Raw genomic sequence first — 13,420 nt, 5'->3', positions numbered from 1 at the left:
TGCCTTTGGGGTTGCTGACATAGTTAAATAATGCCTTGTGTTTATTCCTGGCCTGGGAGGTCAAATTTACCTCAAATTTGACTTTGATAGACTTTATCTGTCCCCTGAGTTGTTTGTTTCATTTGATGAGAGTGCTTTTATCCTGCTGGGTACCTGTACCTCCTAATTTTTGCCATGATTTTCTTCCTTTATTATACAGCTTATTCATTTTGTGATTCCACCAGGGTGGCTTGTATTTTGAGTCTTTATTTATTTATTTAATATTTGTTTACCAGGAAGTTTCTACTTGGAAAGAAGCCAGTTTTCAATGGAGGCCCAGGAGAAATGCTCCAGATGCATGTCTTTGTAATGTGGGTGGAAACCAGAGCACCCGGAGGAAACCCACATGAACACAGGGAGGACATGCAGACTCCGCACAGAAGGCACCCCAGCCAAGAATCAAACTGGAGAACCTCTTGCTGTGTGATGACAATGCTACCGCTGTACCACTGTGCTGTCCACGAGTTAGTTTTGTACTTCCTCCCTGTGGGTACATTTGCCTCTATGCAGCTATTAACATGCTTGTATAGGGTTTCTGTCAACAGTTCTGCATTAGAAGCAGTGTTCCCAGTGTTTGAGGGGCTTGAAAATTTGCCATGTTGTCACTTAATAGCACAAAGTTAGCTTTAAAGTAGGTCCTGAATGTTTCAGGGTTAACTGGGGGTCCAGGTTTTATTTTTACTTCAAAGGTGACCATTTTGTGGTCTGACCTTACAAGTGATGATATTACACTAGCGGGTATGCAGCACTCTTCCATATTAGTGAGGACCAGATCCAGTGTGGTGTTTTGACTATCTGGTCCAGGGAGTTTGTGTTTACAAAATCCAGGAATCTCTGTGTCTGTATGTTTGGTGTTGTATAGTATTCCCAGTTAATAGTGGGTTAATTAAAGTTGCCCATGAATATGGTATTGGGTTGGATGGTGAATGTTTCCAATGAGTTTAAATACATGGCATGGATTTCCTGGATCTTAGAGGAGGACCTATAGCTTGCAAGGAAGTGGTACTGGATTTTATCTATGTCGATTTGAACATGGAGTAGCTCAAGTGCATTGTCCTATTTGACCAGCCTTAATGTACATTTATTTTTAATGTAAATCGAGACACCTCCACCTTTAATCCCTGCCCATGTAGTAGCTGGTCTAAATGTGTGGAAGGCATTATAATCTTGCACTGACAGTGTTCTCTCAGTGGTTTAAACGGTGTCTCAGTGACCACACAGATGTTAGCATTCTTTTTGGTATCAAAAGTAGGGGGATTACTAACTCTAAAAACTAAACATCATTGCACTGGCCATGGCTTCTCCGTCCTAGCACCTAAACTATGGGACTCCATTGCACTCTTAATCAGAGACATTCGATGTACTCTGCATCTCTCCTTTCTAGTCCGCTTACCTCTGCATTCCTCTCACACCTTTTTTCTGTCTTCTCCTCACTGTATCCTTTCTTGTAACTATACTTACATGCCTTTTCTAATGTTGTCATACCTCTCTATATAATTAATTGTTGCTAACCGTGTAACATAAGCCACCTTAGTCATCATAGCTACATCTTATCCATAAAACTCTAAGCATATTTCCATTTTTAACCATTTTTTGACTTTGTAATTGCTTCGTGAACTAAACGGTGTAGCATAGTTTTGCATACATAAATATGTACATGTTTTTAGTGTATCTGTAAAAATGTTTTGTTAATTTTTTATGTGATCGTGTTCATCCAAATTTTGCATCCAAATGGTCCATTGAGATCAGTGCACTATCCTGGTAAACAAATATAAATAAATAATAAAAATAACTAAACTGTATCTTTCATTGCTTATTCAAGTGTAAACAAAATAAAGAAAAAAGTGTCCAAATCACACTATGCTGTGTATTATTTTCTCTTAAAATTCAAAGCAATAGCTTGTGTCACTGACGGACTCAAAACATAAATTATAAATTACTCTTAAGATAAGTTATATATAATTTCCAAAGCAAAACGTACAAGGGCTCATACTTGGGTAGCTATCACTTTAAGCAAAGCAATTATATCACTGAAAAACTGATAGCAGCCTATTGGGGGGGGCTCTGTATCCAGATATCTAAATCTCAAAAGATACATTTTTCACCTTGTGTATTCCTGATACTTGCTAAGTCTGTCACCACCTTGTACTTCTTCCACAAAAGATTGTGGCTTCTTTCCATCTAAATTAATTTCTTAATTTCCCTGAGTAGCATCAGAACTTGCCAAATTCAGCCACTGGACTTCAGCCAAATGCTTTTCCAAAATCCACTAAAATTAAGATCAGTTTGTGTAGTAGAATTCAGTCCACTAAAGTTTAACATTAAATTTATATCATATGAACTCATTGGCCTCCTCCAGATTCATGTTCCCTTCTATTCTCTAGAAAATTGGGACCGTAAACCTATATTTTTCACCACTGATCTAAAAATAGCCTTTGTTGGGTGTTCATTCCTCCATAATACAAGAAAAGTAGTTATTAAAATATTTCTGTCTGAAATCCCTTTCCTTAAGTCTCTTTCCATTTTCTTGATACTGTTGTGGTACCACCTGGCATCTTATAGTAATATTTTGGTGTCAAGAATAGGGAAATGTCCCCTGGAGCCAAGACAGATTACCCTAGTCAGCAGGAATACCATCCTGTGCCTCATATGAAAACAGGCCACTGTCTTACAAGTATGGTGACATAGAGGGATAAGGTCTTGACTATGACACAGTCAACCTGAGTTTAATCATTGTCTCAGGTGCCTAACAGCAGGCAGGAAGGATAGGGCATTCCATCGTGGGGATGATATATGCAGCCGTCTCTTTAGTGTGAAGAACTGTTTTATACTGTTTTAACTGTATTTTTCATTGCTAGATACTGTTTCATTACTCTAATTGCATGTTTACTGAATTACTTAACTGTAAACTGCTTTTTCATACTGAGTTGTATTTTCTGTTTGTGAGTGCTCTATCCATGCTTTTCTGTGCATTTTTGATTTTTTTTTTTTGAGGCTTCTGTGTTCTAGTCTAGTCTGTTTGCAGTTAAAAGCATTCTCTAGAGTCTGCTTGCTCCTTGATCTGTTTAAAACTTTCATTTAGTGGCTACAGCTAGTAGCTGTAATAGTTTTAGTTTCCCACCCCCCTCCTCATTGTTGGGGTGTTATTATACTTGGTGGCTTTGCAGTTGCCCGCCCATACTGTATATTTGATCTGAGACAATCCTCCCAGTCTATTGTCATTAGTTCATTCAATCTAATAGAGAGAGAATTTGTGAAGGCCAACCCACTCAGATTCTTAACCTTGAATTAACTTCTGTTCCAGCTTTCTCCATTTCCACTTTACTGAAAAAAAAAATTCTAAGCTTGTTTTCCCTCTTTCCTGTAACAAGTCTAGTCCAGATACAGATTTGCTGTATCCAGGACTGTTTGTAATCTCCTGAGCCGCCCTCCCCCCGCTTAACTAGGGTTAAACTAATCCAGGCACCATAAAGTCTGTTCTTCAAATTTTCCCTTACAACTAGGCAGCTTTTATGTTTTAGCACTCAAATCTGTTTCTTTGAGCTCAGCACTTGTTCAGAACTCGTAAGCATGAAATAAGCTACAAATTACTACAGCACTCAACTTTCCAAACTTGTCTAGAGGAAAACAGTTTTTAGTACTTAATAAATAAGCACCTATTCAGGCATGTCTAAAGGTCAGCTCCCGGTGTTTTCTCCTGTCTGATGAATCTGGGCATCTTGGGGCAATGCAGCAATTGCCTCATGTACACAGACAACCTTCTCCTCCTACCTCCCAACACTACAACCTGTGAGAGATGCACTTATATAGCCAAACTGGAAGCAATGCTCTCTTCACCGAAGACTGGACTAGACAGTCAAGAGGAGAAGGCAAGCACTTGCACCTCATCACACTCATCACAGTCCCTCAAAACCTACACCACCAAAACACACACATAGAAGTGCAAAACACATGCCTACATTCACAGAGGCTCCCAATAAAAATCTGCCTAAACAACCGAGACCTCCAAAGCAGAAATGCAAGCAACCTCCACCCCCCAACACAACCCAAATGACAGACAGCCCACAAACTCAGTGTGCCACTCAGCTATAGCCCATAAGGCATAACGTACTCAACACTCTAGTCATAAGTGACTCTATAGTCAGGCACACTGATGTTCCACTCACCAGGCTAAATAAGGAGAAAGTTACTGTCAGCTGCCTGTCAGGTGCCAGGATCCACCTCATAATGCATGCACTCAAGTCACTCCACAACAAGTACAAATATGACTCTGTCATTGTCCATGTTGGTGTGAATGACATGAGATGTACCTTCCTGGACTACATGAAAAGAGACATGGAGGAGCTCTCTGATCTTGTAGCCCAGGCAGGTATGACCCTAGCACTGAGTAGCATCCTGCCATCACCCAGAATGATACCACAGTACAAGGACAAAATGATTGACTTCAACAATTGGCTAAGATTCTGGTGTCATTTCAAGGGAATCCAGTATCTGTCTGCCTGGGATGACATGATCAACAGACCACGATGCTTTGCCAGAGACGGGCTGCACCTGTTGCTCTTGGGATTCTGGATACTGGCAAAGGCTCTTGCCACCCCTACAGTGCCTTTTTTAGGCAAGGTTCAAATGACAAATTCACCACCGTAACAGGTACAAGCAAGCAAAATCTGAGGGTAATGCTACTCAATGCTAGAAGACTAAACCTCAAAATGCACTCACTCGAGTCACTCCTTAAAATGGAGAACATTGACATCTGTGCAGTGACAGAGACCTGGTTCAAAGCTCCAGAGAGCACCCTTGCATTACCAGGCTATAATTCATACCACACCTTTCAGCCACCTAACTCAGACCAAAATACTAAAGGCAGAGGCATGTCCATATTCATTAAGGATGTCCACACCTCCAAGCTAGTTGCTCAGCATAATGCATCCGAGATTATCCGAGTGCAACTAACTCTGGGCAAGACCGCAATCCAAATTGTAACTTGCTACAGACCCCCCCCCCCCCACCATACCCCAGGATTCCCACTCCTCTTTTCTTGATACACTGGACAATATTAGGGTACAACCCATTACCCAAATAATGGGTGATTTCAACTACCCCACCATTAACTTGGAAAACTACTCATGTACCAACTCTTTTGCTCAACGTTTTCTGGAATTCCTAAATTCCAACGCCTTGGATCAACATCCTAGACCTGGTTATTACCAACATGTGTGACCGATGTTCCACACCAGAGGTCAATTTCTCATTGGTCAGATTTGACCACAAGCTAATCACCCTAGACATCCACATCCTGCCCCCATTAGGGAAACAACCATAAACATTTTCTCCAAAGCCAACTTCACGCTTCTTAAGACAGAAGTGGCAAACTTCATGGCACTCATGCAGATGGAAAATAGAGGTACAACTGCTGAATCCTACACAAATGCACTTTATAAGCACTTACACGAGTGCCTGGATCATGCTATCCCTAACAGAACCAAGATGCTATCCTCCAAAAAAAGGAAGCCAATCTGGTGGTCTTCTGCCATAAACAAACTACAACAGAAGAAAGAAACTGTTGCAAAAAAGAGTAAAATCCCATGATTGCAGGAACTCCCAGGTCAGCCTCAGTAAGAAGCTGAGATCCCTCATAAAATCCTCCAAAGCTAGTTATGAAAACAAAATCACCACTGATTCTAAAGAGAACCACAAAGCATTCTATAGCTATGTCAAGAATCTCAAAGGTAACACTCAGATCTGCTCTGAGTTACATCACAATGGCACTAAATATAGAGAGCCAACTGATATTGACAACATCCAGGCAGATAGGTTCAGTGCTAACTTTACCCCCCTCTCACCCCCTAAAGAGCCCATCCCTATACCGGAAGAATGCAAAGTTCCTGTAATCATGGCTGCAGAGGTAAAACCCTCACTCTCCAAAGCCAAGAACACAGCATCCATGGGACCTGACCGCATCCCAGGCTGCATTCTATATGAACTACAGAATGAACTGGCACCCCACCTAAGTACCATGTTCAATCATAGCTTCACCTCAGGCTTTGTGCCCATTGAATGGCACACTGTAACAGTTATCCCACTCCACAAAGGGGGAGCCATGACAGACCCCGGAAACTACTGCCCCATTAGCCTAACAAGCCTGGTCTGCAAGGCCATGGAACGTATCATCATGGAACTCATAAACAAAGACATTGGTAATCTCCAAACTCTGGACCCCACACAGTTCGGGTTTTTAAAAGGCAGATCATGTCTCCTAAATCTGATAGACTTCTTTGAAGCAGTCACCAAAGCCATAGATGAGGGTAAGGTGGATCACACAGCCTATCTAGATCTTGCCAAGGCTTTCAACACCATCCCCCACTCTGGAATTATAGATAAACTCACTAAACTAGGTATAAATCCCTATGTCACAAGATGGGTTGCCAACTGGCTTACTGACAGAACCCACAGTGTGAAAGTAGCAGACTCCAAATCCGCCTTCAGACCAGTGACAAGTGGAGTACCACAGGGTTCAGTCCTGGGTCCCCTCCTGTTTGGTATCTACTTCTCTGAAGAACAGGCTAACACAGAAGGTCTTTGGCTAACTAAGTTCACAGATGACTGCAAACTAGGAGCCATAATCAAAACTCCTAATGATGTGGACATCCTACAAAAGGGCTTCACTGAGACAGATACCTGGTGTCAAAGCCATGGCCTCAAGCTCAGTGCCAAAAAGTGCATTGTCATCCACTTTGGTAAAAATTATGTACCCATGAACTACCACATAGGCAGAAGTCTACTTAACACAAAGTGTGATAAGAGACCTTGGGACACAGGTGGACAGTAGTCTCTCCTTTGATAATCACATTGCTACAGTAGTCAGGAAATCCTTCTATGTGGCACACCTCATCACAAAAGGTTTCTCATCCATAAAAAAAGAGGTCATTGTTCTCCTCTACTCATCACTCATTAGACCCATTATAGGGTACAACACCCCTTTTGTTATGTACCTCACAAGACATCTACAACAACTGGAAAGGCTACAGAAATACCTCACAAAGAGGATTACTGGCCTCAAACAGATGCCCTACGCAGACCATCTCAAAAAACTCCCGCTTTAATCCGTTGCATATCGCCTACTCAGAGGCGATCTCTGCCTAACATACAAAGCTATGTCAAACCCAGAGCTGCTGGACATGCTCCACTTAAAGAAATCCCAATCCCTCTGAGCTACACACTCTAGGGACCTAAACCCTGTCACCACAATAAACAGAACATGCTGGAGGGATAGATTCCTGTCCCAGAGACTTCCCATACTCTGAAACAGACTACCTATCTATGTCAAACAGAGATCCTCATTAGCCCTCTTCAAGAAAAATCTTGATGATTGGATGGGAAATAGGAAATTCACCCCGGGGATCACTTCTGTGGCTCTGCTTGACAGGGGTACAGGAAAATAATTTTCTTGGGTGGCGAAAGCCAGGGTACTTTTTTGGCTAGGGTTATATATGAACCTATAAGAATGCATCAAGCTATTGGGAGGAAAGATGGCAGATAATGTACGCATCCCTGGGCCTAGGGATGAGGAAGTGCAGAGATATGGTTCCTCATTGACAAGGCAGCATTGCATGAAGTTTGGTAAGTATGTGTGGGGGGATAGAGGGCCAGAAAAAGCAACAACTTTCAAGTATGACACAATTCCTGGCACTCATCTCCAGGCCAAGTGATGTCTCATGCAATGTTGAACCCTCAGATGTGGAGGACAGATGAATCTATACAAGGCGCAACATGGAAGTAGGCTTAATGGTCATGGACTGCTGACTGAAAAATGAACTTAAATGAATGAAAAATAAAATTAAAAAAAAGGACACTCTCCTTATGGGACTCATCTGGTTAATAAAGTATAAATAAATAAGCAGAATACTGGGAAATTTTTCCTGCAGAAAGGGTGTACAAAAATGTGAATGTAGAAGATCTGCTTCTGAACTATTTTACATGGGTGGGCTGATCAATTTATGAATCCACTGTTTGCTTGGTTTAGCTAGAACATTTTATTTGAGCCACTTTTTAAAAGCGGCAATTGCCAAATGTGAATATTAATTAGGCCCTACAAGATTTTGGACACCTATATAAGATTTAAGTACATTGAATGCTTTTAATGTGTTTGTTAGAAATTGAAGGAAAGTATAAAGCAAATTTTTACACCAAAGGCATGATGGATGAGAGCTGCCCCATGTAATGTGACAGACTAACTTAAACCAAATGGAGGAATAAGTGTGAAAGACAGAGATTTAAAAAAAAAACATGATAACTTAATAAAATTAGATCATTCTAAGGTCTGGCAACCCTAAACTAGCTTATCCTCACAGTAAGAAAACAACTGTTCATGTATTCTCAATTTTTGCCTTCCCACAGGTCCACTATGTAATCCCAAAAGACTGAAATCCCAAATTTTAGTATTTTGAAATTACATAGCTGAAAACACAACTACAATACATAATCCCAAAACCCCATAACCGCGAAATTTAAAATCCCGAACATACTCTACACATACAGCGCACACACACACACACACACACACACACACACACACACACACACACACACACACACACACACACACACACACACACACATGCATACACATACACACAACTTCCCCCCACAATCAAATATATAATACTACACTACAGATAAGCAGAGGGGCAAGGCCCCCTGCATCCCACATGTGGGGGGCTGCACCCCCACACCCCCCTACTTAAATATTCTAACTCTGAGATCGCACAAACACACAAACGAAATTCACACCCACACATTTTACAGTCCCTCACACACACACACACACACACACACACACACACACACACACACACACACACACATACACACACACACACACACATACACACACACACACACACACACATCACAGTCACAACACACACTTACACACACTAAATCCCCTAACCAACACACTTACACGTACATACATACTTACCTAAACTTCCACCCATCCATTCGAACACCTCACCAGCAGAAGCGCTAATTCAACATCTCCGTGCTTTGGAATTTTGAATTTCGTGCTTCTGCGGGTTTCGGAATTTTGTGTTTTTGGCTATGTAATTTCGAAATACTGAAATTCAGGATTTCAGTATTTTGGGATTACATAGTGGACCCCTTCCCATAGGAATCCAAGGGTTTTTTATTTTGCACATTCAGGAGGATATGACATGGATAAGAATGCTTCATGCAGCATATATGAAGAGGGGGAAGAGCAACATAATAAAGTTTTTAAGTACCCAATTAATGATTAGTGACTTTTGCTCCAAGCATGCACTACTGCGAAGCATGATTCCCACAGTGGTTGGGAAAACTGCCATCTTGTTATTGCTACTGTTCGGTCTGAGTCCGGAAGATAAGAAAGACAAATTTAATGACTGGAGGACGAGAAAGCTTCAACCATCCACAAAATCCCATAAGAATCTGTGTTAAAATCATGCAATCACTGGTGAACACTGACTGGAGGATGAGAAAGCTTCAACCATCCACAAAATCCCATAAGATTCTGTGTTACAATCATGCAATCACTGGAGAACACTGACTGGAGGATAAGAAATCTTCAACCATCCACAAAATCCCATAACATTCTGTGTCAAAATCATACAAACACTGGTAAACACTGACATTTTAGTATGCTAGTTCAATTGAAGCCATTACGGCAAATTGAAACTTTGGCAAAGGTTTTACAAGTGAGAGATTGGGTAATAAAGAACAGTCCTGTCTTTTGCTCCACTTCAGGCAAATCCAGTCACTGATCATTGTTGGAACAAATGCCGGCTCTGTTTTAGTTTTATTAGTACCTGTATTGCTTTCACTATTGACCTGGAAATTCAGAAGCTTGTTAGGGCTTCCCAGAATTACAACTATTCAGAACTGTCAACTGCTTTTTTAAAATCCATTAAAATTAAGATCAAGTGGTTAGGAGATTCATAGTTAACTTAGTGCTTAGAAAATTGTTCTTGTGGATACCTGGAAATGGTCTACACTACACTTCTCTTCTCTTCTGTTAAATGGTGCCTGTGTGTTTTGTAGGGCTGATCCATGCAATGCTTGTTAAGGATGCTCATGCACACATGGATATCAATATATATATATATATATATATATATATATATATATATATATATATATATATTTATATATATATATATATATATATATATATATATATATATATATATATATATATATATATGGGTCTACTGGAAAACACCGAAATTCCACTTGTTTGAAAACGAACAGTGGAGTTTCGGTTTTGCAAAAGTGCACTTAAGCGAAAGTGCAGTTCCGCGAAGAACGGTTCAACGTTAAGGAACACAGGTGCCGAAGCACACTACAGTGGGGAAAGGGAGTTTACATGTTTCCCAACTGTAGTGCGATCTCGGAGTTGATATATTTAAGTAGGGGGAGTGTGCTCCCCACATGGGGGCTGCCAGGGAGCTTGCCCCCCTGCAAAAACAAAGTTTTAATTTTTTTTATTGGTTTGTTGAAATGATGTTCGCAGAAGTGCACTTTCGCTTAAGTGCACTTTCGCGAAGTTGTGGGTCTACTGTCTAATTTCGAAGATGTGTATTTTTGAATATATATATATATATATATATATATATATATATATATATATCTCAGGGAGTACTATACTTGGTTTAAATGCTTGTTTGCTGATATCTGTTCAACCACATTTGGTCGATATATGTAGATAGTCGACAAGTGTATGAGATCAACAATCTCCATTTAGGGAAATATTCCCTTTCTCCTGGGAACTGCGTGATCTCGGACTTCATATATATAATTAGTAGGGTTTATGGGAGTACAAGAGGGTTTGCCACGCGCAAAAAAAATTATTTTTAGTGTTATTATTATGAAAATTTCAGGCTCTGAGGTTTTCTCTCGGTGCATGAGTGGCAATGTGTCAACATTCGGTTTGTTGACCTTTTGCCGTCAACGTTGCTGAAGTAGCTGTATGGGCATTTCAATTAAAGTGAGTAGGCCTCTATATACACACACACACACACACACACACACACACACACACACACACACACACACACACACACACACATATATAAAATATATATGATATCTGTCTCTAACAATCTATCAATCTTATGGGTATATATGTGTATCATATATTTATGAACATTTCTAAATTTCAAATTCTTTTTGTTTGAAGAACAAAATATCAAACAAAAAAAACATGAAAACATAGAAAGATAAATCTTTGGAAAACTCCCTCACAGTATCATTGCTTTGCTTCCACTGCAGGTGCTACATCTCCTTCTAGTTCCATTTTTATTACTGCTTCATCAGACAGGGGTCCAGGGAAGTAAATATCATGGTAAGAAATAGCCAGGGAATTGTTATGGCTATGCTTGTATAGGCCCTAGGGCTGATAGCCTAGGACCAACCTATGAACCTATCTGTCCTTAGTGCTTCTCTGTTTGTACTGTTTTTCTTTTTCCCTTTGTATCTTGCTCAGTTCTTCTTCCAATTTTATCTCCTCCTCAAATTGCTTCCTTTTGTACCCATCCTCTCATGATCCCCCAAATGCTGCTTCAATTCTATTACACCAATGCTTACTAGGTCCTGTCTTGTTTTTACTGTTCTCCCCCACTGTTTCCTTAATCAGTTTTAGTGACTGTTGCTTCCTTTCCTGATCTTTTCACCATCTCCATCCCAACCACTCCACTTGTTCCTTTTCTGTCTTTAATGTCATTATTATCAACACATGCCCCCGGATTTACTAATCTTCCATGCAGGACTAGTCTACAACAAAAAAATGAATAGCGCATGTAACTGAGATGTGAAGTGTTGTTCTTTTAGTACACACAGCCACGGTTCAAATCCTGCCAGTGGTAGTAGTCTGCATACAGAATCATACCCCACAACTGTACAGATATGTCCAGAATGTCTATTAAAGTGGCCAATATCTATTGCCTATCAACCTGTCCCCCTGGGAAATCAGTGGGATGATCCCAGATGTATAGGCAGCAAACAGGAAATATAATTGATTGAAGCACATCTATGACAAACATCTGGCACACTAGCAACTCCCAAATATCTTATGTGACTAAGAAGCCACGTATGTCCCATTTACACCCCAACTTGTTAAGCTGTGGCCAGAGTGTGTACAGTAACAAAGTGAGTAGTATGTGCAGAATACTAATGTGTAATCCGGAACTTTGTGTGGCAACAGTCAGGTAGTGCTAACAAACATTGCTCCCACAGGTACGTTGGATACAAACAATGTGCTGATAAATACAGACCAATATAACCTACACTGGTACTGGCCACCCTGGTATTGTAGGGGATTGTGAGTGTTGCAGTTTCTCTGAATAAGAAAGTATCACTGGTCACTGTCACCCACACTGTGCTATATAATATAACTGTGTAGGAAAGCATGTATATGTGTGTGTCAGGTCACCAAAGGTGGAAGAGGGTAATATTCTAGATATGTCCTGGCACACCAGCATGTGGTCAACACAGGGCCAGAGTCTGTGCAGAAAGAATTGGATAGCATAGTGCAAAACATCAACCCGGAATCCGGGTGTATGTGTACAAACAGTTAGTCAGTGTTGACAAACATTCCCTCCACAGGTATACCAGGTAAGAGGTGTATACTGCAGGTAAAACTGGTTCATGTGTAATGATGTTGACAGCCATATCAGTGTCCAGTATAGGTCTATAGGGTAGTGTAGTAAAACTTGTAAGGTACAGATAACAGCACTGACTAGGAAAGTAATGTTGAGCACAGGAATATACTACTTGTTAATGACATCTTTTTCTTCCCCCACCTTATCTCCAACAATAATCAACATACCCACCCCAGCTGGTATGTACTGACTCTGATAATGGCCAATCATTTGATAAATATTCTATTGGTTCCCATGCATGTGCCATATTGAATTATTCCAAATTTGTTGGCATGATGCCATCAACATACCTGCATGCTGTTCTTATTACCACTGTGGTCCCATATATGCATCTGTTCTGTTTGTTATGTAACTGTTCCGTATCTGGTGTCTGAGTTAATGGGAATATCTATGCATGCTGTATTACCTAACCCTGGAATGTATTGACTATTACTAACCCATATATGATGTTGAAATCTACACACTATAGCATGCTTGGGAAGGCTGGTCCCAGCAGACCCACCTGTCCCACCTCAGCTGGCCGAGGCACCGGGCACCAGCATGTCTGGGACCCAACCCCACACCTCTCTGTGCATTGGTCCTGCACCACCTTCAGGTGGAACCACGTCAGAGGATGGGGCACGCCCCCCCAGGAGTGGGTGCAGACAAGCACCTGTCACCCATTGCCAGGTCGGGGTCATGGTGCGTAG

The sequence above is a fragment of the Protopterus annectens genome, chromosome 2.part1 (genome assembly GCF_019279795.1).
Source record: "Protopterus annectens isolate FY-2018-M chromosome 2.part1, PAN1.0, whole genome shotgun sequence".
NCBI lineage: Eukaryota > Metazoa > Chordata > Ceratodontiformes > Protopteridae > Protopterus > Protopterus annectens.
This window is presented reverse-complemented; position numbering follows the sequence as displayed.